Source organism: Lipophrys pholis (assembly GCF_963383615.2).
Source record: "Lipophrys pholis genome assembly, chromosome: 9".
NCBI lineage: Eukaryota > Metazoa > Chordata > Actinopteri > Blenniiformes > Blenniidae > Lipophrys > Lipophrys pholis.
In genome coordinates, this window is record NC_137639.1 from 5,095,903 (window position 1) to 5,109,032 (window position 13,130).

Sequence of the window (13,130 nt, forward strand, 5' to 3'; positions counted from 1 at the left end):
TATATATTAATATCCATCCATCCATCTTCTCCCACTTATCCGTTTCACGGGGGTGGCAGTCTGAACACTGTCACTCAGATCACATTACACCGATTAAGAACGTTTCCAGCGGAGATTGTGAGTCTCATGCTCTACCAACTGAGCTAGCCGGGGGCGTATATATTGGTATTTTATATTTAACTTCATTCTGTTGTATTGATGTTTTAACTTTAATGCTATTTATTCTGTCTTCCTTCTGTGTGGAGCGAGGCGACTAGAATTTCCCTCTGGGATTAATCAGGTATTTCTGTTCTATTCAAATCTTCAAGAAAACAACATGGATTATATATTATCACATCTCTCCGACATATAGATTTTTTATACCAGAGCAGCTTTCAGAAAGTCTGATTCTCACACCAGATCCACCCACAACAAACATCCATGAGGTTGACACGTGTGGCAGGACTGACGCCACTCGACCTTATTGCGGATTAGCTCGTCGGTAGACGATTGGAGGGCCGAGTCGGTGACTCACAAAGCAGAGCTGAGGCCGAGTCCCCGGTGTACACATGGCTCGGTGGCAGAGCTGTTACTTGTGGAGATGCACACACACTCACACACACACACCTGTCGCTGCCAGGACGCTTAGCAGGGAGAAACTCTCCAGCTGGAGGGCTCGGAGTAAACTCCTCCGTCAACAAGTTGCCCGTCTGCACAGTGTCCAAAAACAAAATCCTACTTATCCAGACTGAAATGCTTTACAGTGGAAAATGTCAAGCCTGAGCACTTTTTGAAGGCTTCAGTTTCACTCTACACTTTTGAAAAGGATCATAAATTAGCACCACTAAGTGCCATTCATGTAAACAACAAAAAGTTGAGAAAAGTGTTTTTAATGTTTATGTCCTGGAGTCATCACCGGTCATTGTTAGATTGGAAGATAGAAGAAAGACGGCAGTTACTGATGCAAGTTTATTATTAGACATATTGTCACATTGAAGATTTAACTGTTAAATTTCCTAAAAAAAACAAGTATAAAGTATTTTATTACATCTAACAAATAATATGCGCTTCTGTAATCAATGTTAAAGTGTTTTTTTTTAGCACAACATGACCAGATGCTGAGTTCAGGCTATGTCAGGGGCCTGTGGGCCAAAACCGGCCCTCAAGAGGATCCAATCCGGCCAAACAACGAAGCAAATGGAAAACAGAGCAAAGAAAACATTGATTTTTTGACACACATTTCTTAAGAGTAGTGGGCACAACACAACACAACACAACACAACACAACACAACACTGACCCCTGAGCTGACATTTCAGTGATGCTGCCATGAGTACCTCGTTGTTATCAAGCTATTCTCAAAGCCATACTGTCAGAGTGAGTTTGTAAAAACACCCAGAATGCAACAGCTGTAAGAGACGTTTTTGGGACATTTCACTGTATTGTGAACAAGAAAGTTTATATTAAAATAGGCTTTATGTTGAGATTGTAGTCATTTTTGGTCATAAGTGTTTGGTTTTGTAAAAATATAGAAATGTTTATCACGCAGACTCTATGCCACAACAAAGTTAAAGTTTAAAGTTTAAATGTAAAGGTTATTGTGTCATTATATTATAAGTTTGGCGCGATCACGATGAAATTGAGCTGAATGTGGAAGTTGAGTTTAACACCCTGAGCTGCGGTTTAATTCCAATAACAAGAACACACCGCCCTCTGCTGGTCATAGTTTATATTACAAATTGTGAAACCTATTCCCCGATGAATGCGATGTCTTTTACTATGGAAATCAAATAGTTATTTTATTTGGATTAATTTAATTTAAATTTAATTTAGCCGCCACAGCAACTAGTAAGTGAGCGCTCACAGGTTTGATCGGCGGACACACAGTAGAAGCAGCTGTACTCAGTGGTTGGTTGTCTTGCAGTGATGTCGTCCAGGGAGCTGATGAGGATCTGTCCTGGTTGGAGCAGCAGACAGACAGCAGCCCACTCGAACACTTCTCCACCTAAGAAAAGACGTCGGGACAGAGAGGACGAATCAGAGTGCCAACAGGTATTTATTTGAACTTTCTCTTTGTGCTCATTATTCACCTTTTAAAACAAACCAAATGACAAACTATTTTCTGCTTGTTTCTTAAAGCTGGGCACCAAAAAAGAAGAAGAAGATGGCAAAGACCACCAACTTCTGCAGCTCTTCAGAGCAGGCGAGGAGCCCTCCACCTTCTGAGGGCCGCCAGAGGAAGAGGAAGAGGAAGAAGGAGGAAGCTGAGCCTGAGACAGAACCCAGCCCAGCAAAACAACAGAGGCAGCTGATTTGGTCACCCAGCGGCTTTTCCACTTCTGCTGCTGCTTCCTGCACTGCTTCACCCAGCGGCTGTTCCACCTCTGCTGCTGCCTCCTGCCCATTTCCTGCTCCACCCAGCGGCTTTCCACCTCTTCTGCCATCTCCTCTGCTCTTCCACCTCTGCTCCTGCCTCCTGCCCATGGCCTGCTCCACCCAGCGGCTGATCCACCTCTGCTGCCGCTGCTTCTGGTCATGCTCCACCCAGTGGCTGTTCCACCTTTGCTGCTGCTTCCTGCCCTGCTCCAACCAGCGGCTGTTCCACCTCTGCTGCTGCCTCTGGTCTTGCTCCAAACAGCGGCTGTTCCACCTCTGCTGCTATGTCCTGCCCGGCTCCACCAAATGCCTGCTCCACCTCTGCTGCTGCCTACTGCTCTGCTTCAACCAGCGGCTGTCCCATTTCTGCTTCAGCTGCTTCCTGTCCCGTTCCACCCAGCGGCTGTTCCACATCTGCTGCTTCCTCCTGCTCGTCTCCAACCAGCGGCTGTTCCACCTTTGCTGCTGCTTCCTGCCCTGCTCCCCCCAGCCGATGTTCCACCTCTGCTGTCGCTGTTTCTGGTCATGCTCCACTCAGTGGCTGCTCCACCTCTGCTGCTGCCTCCTGCTCTGCTCCACCCAGCGGCTTTTCCAGCTCTGCTGCTGCCTCCTGCTCTGCTCCACCCAGCGGCTGTTGCACCTCTGCTGCTGCCTCCTGCCCATTGCCTGCTCCACCCTTCGGCTTTCCACTTCTTCTGCCATCTACTGTTCTCTTCCACCTCTGCTCCTGCCTCCTGCCCATGGCTTGCTCCACCCAGCCACTGTCCCACCTCTGCTGCTGCTTCCTGCCCCGCTCCACCAAATGCCTGCTCCACCTCTGCTTCTGCCTACTGCTCTGCTTCAACCAGCGGCTGTCCCATCTCTGCTTCGGCTGTTTCCTGTCCCGTTCCACCCAGCGGCTGTTCCACCTCTGCTGCTTCCTCCTGCTTGTCTCCACCCAGCGGCTGTTCCACCTCTGCTGCTGCCTCCTGCTCTGCTCCACCCAGCCGATGTTCCACCTCTGCTGTCGCTGCTTCTGGTCATGCTCCACCCAGTGGCTTTTCCACCTATGCTGCTGCTTCCCTACCTGCTCCACCCAGCGGCTATTCTACCTCTGCTGCTTCCTCCTGCTCGTCTCCACCCAGCGGCTGTTCCACCTCTGCTGCTGCTTCCTGCCCTGCTCCAGCAGCTTTTCCACCTCTGCTGCTGTCTCTGGTCGTGCTCCACCCAGCGGTTGTTCCACCTCTGCTGCTTTTACTTGCCCTGCTCCACCCAGTGGCTGTTCCACCTCTGCTGCTGCCTCCTTCTCTGCTCCACGCAGCGGCTGTTCCACCTCTGGTGTCGCTGTTTCTGGTCATGCTCCACTCAGTGGCTGCTCCACCTCTGCTGCTGCCTACTGCTCTGCTCCACCCAGCCGCTGTTCCACCTCTGCTATCGCTGCTTCTGGTCAATCTCCACCCAGCGGCTGTTCCACCTCTACTGCTGCCTCTGGTCTTGCTCCCCGCAGCGGCTGTTCCACCTCTGCTGCTTTTCCTGCCCTGCTTCACCCAGCGGCTGTTCCACCTCTGCTGCTGCCTCCTGCCCATTGCCTGCTCCACCCATCAGCTTTCCATCTCTTCTGCCATCTCCTCTGCTCTTCCACCTCTGCTCCTGCCAATGGCCTGCTCCACCCAGGAGGCTAATCCTCCTCTGCTGCTTCCTCCTGCTCTTCTCCACCCAGTGGCTCTTCCACCTTTGCTGCTGCTTCGTGCCCTGCTCCAACCACCGGCTGTTCCACCTTTGCTGCTGCCTCCTGCTCTGCTCCACCCAGCCGCTGTTCCATCTCCTCTGCTCTTCCACCTCTGCTCCTGCCTCCAGCCAATGGCCTGCTCCACCCATCGGCAGATACACCTCTGCTGTCGCTGCCCAAGGCCTGCTCCACCCAGCGGTTGTTCCATCTCTGCTGTTAATGACTCTGGTCCTGCTCCACCCAATGGCTGTTCCACCTCTGCTGCTGCCTCCTTCCCACGGCCTGCTCCACCTATTGGCTGTTCCAAATCTGCTGTTGCTGCCTCCTTTCCTGCCCCACCCAGCGGCTGTTCCACCTCTGCTGCTGCCTCCTGCCTATTCCATGCTCCACCCAGCGGCTTTCCACCTCTTCTGCCATCTCCTTTGTAGCTCCACCTCTGCTCCTGCCTCCTGCCCATGGTCTGCTCCACCCAGCGGCTGCTCCACCTCTGCTGCTGCTCCCTGCCCTGCTTCACCCACCGGCTGTTTCACCTCTGCTCCACCGCTTCTCCTGCCTCCTGCCCATGGCCTGCTCCACCCAGCGCCTGATCCACCTTTGCTGTCGCTGCTTCTGGTCATGCTCCACCCAGCGGCTGTTCCACCTCTGCTGTCGCTGCTTCTGGTCATGCTCCACCCACCGGCGGTTCCACCTCTGCTGCTTCCTGCCCTGCTTCCTGCCCTGCTTCACCCAGCGGCTGTTCCACCTCTTCTGCCATCTTCTGTGCTCTTCCACCTCTGCTCCTGCCTCCTGCCAATGGCCTGCTCCACCCATCGGCTGGTCCACCTCTGTTGTCGCTGCTTCTGCTCGTCTCCACCCAGTGGCTGTTCCACCTCTGCTGCTCCCTCCTGCTCTGCTCCAACCAGCTGCTGTTCCACCTCTGCTGTCGATGTTTCTGGTCATGCTCCACCCAGGGGCTGTTCCACCTCTGCTGCTGCTTCCCGACCTGCCCCACCCAGCGGCTGTTCCACCTCTGCTGCTGCTTCCTGGCCTGCTTCACCCAGCGGCTTTTCCACCTCTGCTTTCTCCTGCCCATTGCCTGCTCCGCCCAGTGGCTTTCCACCTCTTCTGCCATCTCCTGTGCGGCTCCACCTCTGCTCCTGCGTCCTGCCCATGGCGTGCTCCACCCAATGGCTGTTCCTCCTCTGCTGCTGCCTCCTGCCCATGGCCTTCTCCACCCAGTGGCTGTTCCACCTCTTCTACTGCTTCCTGCCCTACTTCACCCACCGGCTGTTTCACCTCTGCTCCACCTCTTCTCCTGCCTCCTGCCAATAGCCTTCTCCACCCAGCAGCTGTTCCACCTCTGCTCCTGCCTCTAGTCCTGCTCTACCTAGCGGCTGTTTCCCCTCTGCTGCTGCCTCCTGCTCGTCTCCACCCAGCAGCTCTTCCACCTCTGCTGCTTCCTGCCCTGCTTCCTGCCCTGCTTCACCCAGCGGCTGTTCCACCTCTTCTGCCATCTCCTGTGCGGCTCCACCTCTGCTCCTGCCTCCTGCCCATGGCGTGCTCCACCCAATGGCTGTTCCTCCTCTGCTGCTGCCTCCTGCCCATGGCCTTCTCCACCCAGTGGCTGTTCCACCTCTTCTACTGCTTCCTGCCCTGCTTCACCCACCGGCTGTTTCACCTCTGCTCCACCTCTTCTCCTGCCTCCTGCCAATAGCCTTCTCCACCCAGCAGCTGTTCCACCTCTGCTCCTGCCTCTAGTCCTGCTCTACCTAGCGGCTGTTTCCCCTCTGCTGCTTTCTCCTGCACTGTTCCACTTCTGCTGTTGCCTCCTTCTCTTCTCCACACAGCAGCTTTTCCATCTCTGCTACTACCTCTGGTCCTGTTCCACCTCTGCTGCTGCCTCCTGCTCTGCTCCACCAAGCAGCTGTTCCACCTCTGCTGCTGCTTCCTGCCCTGCTCCACCCAGCGGCTGTTCCACCTCTGCTGCTGCTTCCTGCCCTGCTTCACCCACCGGCTGTTTCACCTCTGCTCCACCTTTGCTGTCGCTGCTTCAGGTCATACTCCACCCAGCAGCTCTTCCACCTCTGCTGCCTCCTGCTCTGCTCCACCCAGCGGCTGTTCCACCTCTGCTGCTGCCTCCTGCCCATGGCCTGCTCCACCCAGTGGCTGTTCCACCTCTGCTGCTGCCTCATTCCCATGGCCTGCTCCACCCAGTGGCTGTTCCACCTCCTGCTGCTTCCTGCCCTGCTTCACCCACCGTCTGTTTCACCTCTGCTCCTGCCTCCTGCCAATGGCCTGCTCCACCCAGCAGCTGTTCCACCTCTGCTGCTGCTTCTTACCCTGCTCCACCCAGCGGATTTTCCACTTCTGCTGTTGCCTCCTTCTCTTCTCCACACAGCAGCTTTTCCATCTCTGCTACTACCTCTGGTCCTGTTCCACCTCTGCTGCTGCCTCCTGCTCTGCTCCACCAAGCAGCTGTTCCACCTCTGCTGCTGCTTCCTGCCCTGCTCCACCCAGCGGCTGTTCCACCTCTGCTGCTGCTTCCTGCCCTGCTTCACCCACCGGCTGTTTCACCTCTGCTCCACCTTTGCTGTCGCTGCTTCCGGTCATGCTCCACCCAGCGGCTGTTCCACCTCTGCTGTCGCTGCTTCTGGTCATGCTCCACCCAGCAGCTCTTCCACCTCTGCTGCTTCCTGCCCTGCTTCACCCAGCGGCTGTTCCACCTCTGCTGCTGCCTCCTGCCCATTGCCTGCTCCACCCAGTGGCTTTTTTTGGGTGCTTTCAATTCGCACCACAAGTCCTTTTGTTGCCAGTCTAACTAAAGAAAGACAGGACGGGGCAGCGGCTGTGGTGGACCCTGCTGCTGGTTCATTTGTTTGGATTTTGCTTTTTCAGACGACAGTCGCTTCGCCTCCTGTAATTGTAAAGACAACAATTTGTTTGTTTTGTTAGCAGTATTCGCTTTCTTTTGTGCCTCTTTAGTCAACATTTTTTTCATGTGGAACAGGAAATGAGTCTGCCAATCCGTCTCAGAAGCAGTTTGGAGGGTTGGTGAGTCAGTCATCATGTCCTGTACCAGTTCAGGGCATCCTTTCAGCAATGCCGCCCTAAAAAGTGACAGCATCACTTCCGATGTCCCAGGTTGTTGTCCAGTCGTGTCCGTCCAAGCTCGCTTAGCATCCTGCAAATATTTCAATGGTTCAATTTCAGGTGAATAGGTAAAAGTCATTTGGCTCAACACACCAAGAGGAGGGGAAAAAATGGTTCTCATTGCTGCGCCCACGGCTGTAGCTCGTGGACCAAATGGGGCTGCATCAGTTTGTCTGGCGGTACCTGCTTGTCTTTCTATTTCCATAAGTGTGTGGTGATTAACAAGCCGGCCCATGATCGCTCTCCAATCTCCGAGGGCGACGGTCTGGCCTGCGGTTAAATCAGTAAAACGCTGCATAAAAATGGCACCTCCTTCAAATGGATTGGGTAACTTTGGTAACCAGGCACTGAATGTCTCCCAACGAGAAAGGTACATAATGTTGTACTCCAGTAGTGGGCTCTGTTCTAAGGGGCATTGAAAAGCTAATCACATTATTTTCTTTGTTCGATCTCAGATTATAATGTGGTGTTGATGTTGTTACCCGATTTGGCGTTGTTTCCTCATCGTCATTCGGCCCTGGCAGCACTTCCCAAACGTCACCACCAGGAGGAGCATTTTCTCCACTCACAGACTCCTCCTGTGTGCCACCCATCCGAAAGCTTTTCTCCGCCCACTTCCTCATGGGTGTCTCCCTCACTTTTGATGCTTCCTCTTTTAATTTCCTCAATTTTGATGTTTCCTCTCTTAGTTCTCTAAATTTTTCTGACAACCTCTGCTGCTTATCTCTTGCCTGATCCTGCTCCAGATGTATGTCTCTTAACACTTCTGATAATGCTGGCTGGCACTGTCCTCCTTTCTGAGCACTCTTACAACTGCTATCAGCCCTTTCCACTCTAGCCCTTACTTCTCTAACCTTCCATTCATCATCATACGTGTGTACAGCCTTACCTTGGGGTAGATGCTTGGTGTCAGGAGGTATTGTCGGGTAAAGAGTGTTACCTGGCTGTGTCTCCATCAACTGCACACTGCCTGGGCATTGAAGTGGAAGCCCAGGCTCTTCCTCTTCCTCTTTGATCATGAAACCTCCGTCTATGTCCATTTTACCTGAAATCTGTAACACTGGGGCTTGGAAGAACGGATTAGTGGAAGAGTAGGGTGGAGGCATTTTGTGCTCCAGCTCAGACCATTGGGGACCCTTGAATGGTTTTCTAGTCCTGTCGGTTTTGTTCTTGGTCCAGTCATTTTTTCTGTCAGCAATAACTTTTGTCTGCATCGTCGCAGCCTACGCTAACCGCAGACAGATGCCCAGTCCGACTTTCAACACTTCCTTCTGCTTTCGTGCTTTTCTCTTAGTCAACAGTCGTCCTTTCTCAATGTCTTGGTCCAAATCTTTTATTCGCGCGTTTGAAAAAGCAATCAATTGTTTTAATGCGGCAACAACATCCATCCGAAATTTATCATTTGGAAACTTTCCTTTTTTCTGCAGTCTGCCAATTAAATTTTTTGCCACTGTCAAACTCTTCTCTTTCTCTGTCCGTGCCAATTACTGCACTCCTGTAAAATGGCCATATTCTCTGCAATTAAGATAAGATAAGATATCCCTTTATTTATCTCGCATGTGGAGAAATTTGCATTGGTACAGCAGGATAGTACAGAGAAATGAAGCACCCATAGCAGGAACTAAAAAAAGCAGATAAAAATACAATATGATAAAAGAATACGCACACGGTGCCTATAAGTGTGGACATGTACAGAATATGGGGATGGGTGTATTTTACATCGTAAATACGTTCTTATAGATTATTTTTGTTATAGCACCACTTCTTGTCCAGTTGGAGTGGAGTGATATTGTCCGGTTGTGGTGTGCAGTGGTCTACTGGGAGCAGGCTTGGTTGAAGAGTCTGACTGCAGCAGGGAGGAAGGACCGGCGGTATCTCTCCTTCAGACACCGCGGGTGGCGAAGCCTGTCACTGAAGGAGCTGCCCAGTGATGTGACGGTACCATGTAGGGGGTTGCGCTCCAACCGGTTCAATATCGTCATTACCATCATCGTAGATATCCAAATGATACTCCTCAATTTCCCGTTCAAATTCACCTTCCATCTTCAGCGGTCTATCGCTGACCCACTTTTATCACTTAACAAAATCCTTCAAAAAACTTCCAAAAATTCTTTCTCAACACGCCACAATTATTTCAACACAACAGTTTTAAGACAACAGTTTTAACAAAATTATTTCAACACAACAGTTTTAACTGATATATAGATATAGATATAGATATAGATATATATCTATATATATCTATATATATCTATATATATATATATATATATATATATATATATATAGATAGATAGATAATAAACCCGATTTTAAAAATTATATTATTATATACACTACCGTTCAAAGGTTTGGGGTGACCCAGACAATTTTGTGTTTTCTATGAAAAGTCACACTTTTACTTACCACACGACTTGTAAAATATATAGAAAATATAGTCAAGACAAGGTTAGAAATAATGATATTTATTTGAAATAATAATTTTTTTTGGCAGCGCCAGTCAATGAGGCGTCTCCATATTATGTTTATGGTACTGCCTTTTTTTTGTTAATAAAGACTTAAAAAAACAGATAACAAACAGACAAACAAACATTTTTGAATTACCAAAATATATAAACAGGAAAATTGAATTAGAGGGTTTTTACGCAAGACAAACAAATGTTCATAATAACAGGTAGTTATGACACAGAATGCTTGGATAAGCATTGGGTCCAATAAAAACATGGAATTTCAGACAAAAACATTCATAGTATCACAACTTAAAAACACATTTCTTCTCATGTAATTAAAACATTTTTCTCTCTGAAAAAGAAATGGGTTAAGGACATGCAGGGACATGCAGGGCTCTGAGCGATCACGTGATGTCAGACCGGAAACAGGAAAAGGAAAGGCGGAGCGAGCCTGAGTGAAGTGACAGGAGCGTGCAGAGCCACGAAGAAGAGAAGAGACCTGAAACTTTACAATCCATCTTAACGCGCAAGTATTGATCAACACTAATACCAAGGTTGGTTTTTACACGTGGATATTTTAGATGGCCCCGCCCTCCACTACTGTTTGGTGCTTGTTGGACTCTCTCGGCTGTGTTGTCGTGTCTCACAGAGGAAACATTTCATCTCCTGCAGCAACAATGAGTTCAGTTCAGGCTTTGGGAGAGTTTGAACAAACTATCGTCCAGCACGAGGAGGAGGTTGATCGTCAGCACAGACTTCTAGAAACCATCAGGAACCCTCAAATCAAGTTCCACAGAACAGGTATGGAAAAGTGTGAATGAACACATGAATGTGACTGGTGCAGGATCTCCATTGTTCTGACTGGGTTTGGTTTATCCACCGCACACAGAAGCAGGATTTGTGTCTCTGGAGGGAAACTTGGATTGAGTTATTAAACATTTCTATAGATCTTTTTCCCTTTTCATAATATTAGCTCATGAGTCATGACAATATAAAGATATTTTTCCTGTCGTCTTGGTTGAGGTCCTTAATGATCGCAAAGTGTGTGTGTGTGTGTGTGTGTGTGTGTGTGTGTGTGTGTGTGTGTGTGTGTGTGTGTGTGTGTGTGTGTGTGTGTGTGTGTGTGTGTGTGTGTGTGTGTGTGTGTGTGTGTGTGTGTGTGTGTGTGTGTGTGTATATACACAGTAGAACATCTGACAAGCGGACCCTGTAAGAGCAGACACCCTGTACTGGACGGACACGTCACAGTGCACGCACACATATTTAACTGTTAACACACCTTAAATGTGTTGAAGGGACCAAACCAGGGACGTGCAGAGGCCTTTGGAGGGGCGGGTGTATGGTGTCAATTTAGTGCCAAATACACAAGCGTATATAAACTGTAATTGAGCACAGTTAGACCACTTTCTACATGCTCACGGTGCCTTTCCAGCGCTCGCTGTCTCTATCTGTGCGCTTGCTGTGTCACCTGTGATCTCTCCGGGTGGTAATGTTGAGGTTTGGCACTGTGAGGGCGGGTGTTGCATAGACAGCCTCCTAACCCCTCCTCCTTTCTGATTGGCCACTTTAAACGTCACTGTTTCCGGGTCAGAGGGCTGTCAAGGCTGAGCAAGTAAAGGCCCCTGCAGAATCCCATAAGAACAAGAAGAAAAGTTCAGCAGTGACGTCAACAAGCTGCCGGAAAAAAAACAAAGATCCCGGAGAGCTGAACTTTCTTCTTGTTCCTATGGAGGATGAATCGGCCTTTAGTCTTACATAGTTATCTCTCAGATTTCATTACATTTTATAATTGTTTCACATAACATCTTTGTCATTTGGCATTCATATAACATTTGTATAAATGTACCTGTTGTTTTCACATCTCCAAAACATTTCCGATTCCCTCAGTTTGAGTTCAGCCATCTTACAGGGAGTCCAATAGCTTCTATGAATAATCTTGTAGATTATCAGTCTTGTCTGCGCCTCCCGTGATGTCTTACACCAGGACCTGCATCTTCCTCCTACAGTGGCTCCTCTGCTTTTCTCAGTTATTGGCGAAGTCACCTGTCACGTTGGAGCTTTTATTATGCTCTCGAAGAGGTGAAGTCCTCCACCTCCCGTGGCGTAGCAAAGGTGTGTCTGATGTTGTCGGCTGTGACTCTCAGCACAGCCGGGTACGTCATACTCTACCGCAGCCCCTCCTCCTGCAGCCTCTTCTTTACTCCATCAAACGTCTTGCGCCTCTGAATGATGTCCTGGGAGAGCTCTTGAAAGAGAGACAGCTGCTTTCCTTGCCACTCCACTCCATCTTTATTCCTGGCCACCCGTAGCACCGCTTCCCTCGCTCCAAACCTCAGGAACCGCATCAGGATGTGGCGGTCTCTGGCGCCTCGCTGGCCGGTTCTGTTGGATCTCAAAATCCTGGGTCATCTGGATGTCTGATGTTTCAGAGCAGAGTCTCTGTACAAAGTCCTTTACGTCTCGTCCTTCAGCGCCCTCCACCACTCCTACTATTCAGACATTGTTCTGACGACCCGCATCTTCCAGACAGATGATCTTCTCCTGGAGCTGCTTCATGGTCGCCGTCGCCGCCACGTCCACCGTTTTTCCCGTGGTTCGGGCGTGATCCTCCAGCGGAGATATTCTGGTCTCAGCTTCGGTCATCTGAATCTCTAACTTCTCTACCGCCGTCTGGACGGCTTCTGTGCCAGTTTTTAGAGCGCTCATATCAGATGCAATACTTTGCAGCAGCATTTTAATGTCTGCTAATTCTCCAGTCGTGTCTGACGGCGACTCTGAAGTTACCATAGCCGCCATGCTAGCCTCGTCGTCGGGTGTTGGTCCGGTTGTTTTACTTCTCAAGCCGTACTGTGGAAGGGTTTTCTGAACTGTCTGCATGAGGTTTCAGTAGCGTTAAGTTGTCATAGCCCCGTTTTGAGCGTTTATATAATTTAAATAGTTGATAAGACCGGGGTAAGGCGAGTGACTCGTCGGAGAATTCCCACATGCGGCCATCTTGGGTGTTCGCTCCAGCCTAATTTTCATTAATCTGGTTTGTTCACAAAAACGTAAATTAGTTTTTTTCAAGTAACATTAAAACCGTATTAATTCTAGAGATAGTCTGTCAATTATATGACCAGGAAACAGTGACGTTTAAAGCAGCCAATCAGAAAGGAGGGGGGATTACAAGGCCGTCTATGCAATGCCCGCCCCCAAAGTGCCATAACTCAACATCACTGCACGCGGACAGATCACAGTAGTAACAGCGAGGACACAGACAGAGATGGCGAGCGTGCAGAAAGTAGTCTAAATGTTCGCGATTACAGTTTGTATGCGCTTTTGTTTTTGGCACTAAATTGACGCCATACAGGTGCTTCATTTAAAGAAAAGGGTACATACTACCAGGTGTATAACGGGGTGTTGGCCAGTGTCAATTTAATAAATATAACAGAAGTGGCAGGTATGGAAACCAAAAGCAGTTTTCATGGAAGACAATATATCAAACAAACA

General features: G+C 49.6%; 1 long non-coding RNA gene across 1 annotated transcript, besides 2 other annotated features; it reads right to left on the reverse strand.

Moving 5' to 3' along the window:
- Window positions 1–930: 930 nt before the first annotated feature.
- On the reverse strand, window positions 931–8,403 carry LOC308114190. Its single transcript, XR_013935599.1, has 3 exons — window positions 7,118–8,403; window positions 6,604–6,955; window positions 931–1,983 (listed from the first exon to the last, which is right to left on the reverse strand). It is a non-coding gene; the product is annotated as an uncharacterized lncRNA (long non-coding RNA).
- A 1,704-nt stretch (window positions 8,404–10,107) lies between these two features.
- Window positions 10,108–10,195: a sequence feature (RNA overlapping with rRNA (AC0HYP_008103) was converted to a misc_feature.).
- A 118-nt stretch (window positions 10,196–10,313) lies between these two features.
- Window positions 10,314–10,442: a sequence feature (RNA overlapping with rRNA (AC0HYP_008103) was converted to a misc_feature.).
- The last annotated feature ends 2,688 nt before the right edge of the window (window positions 10,443–13,130 follow it).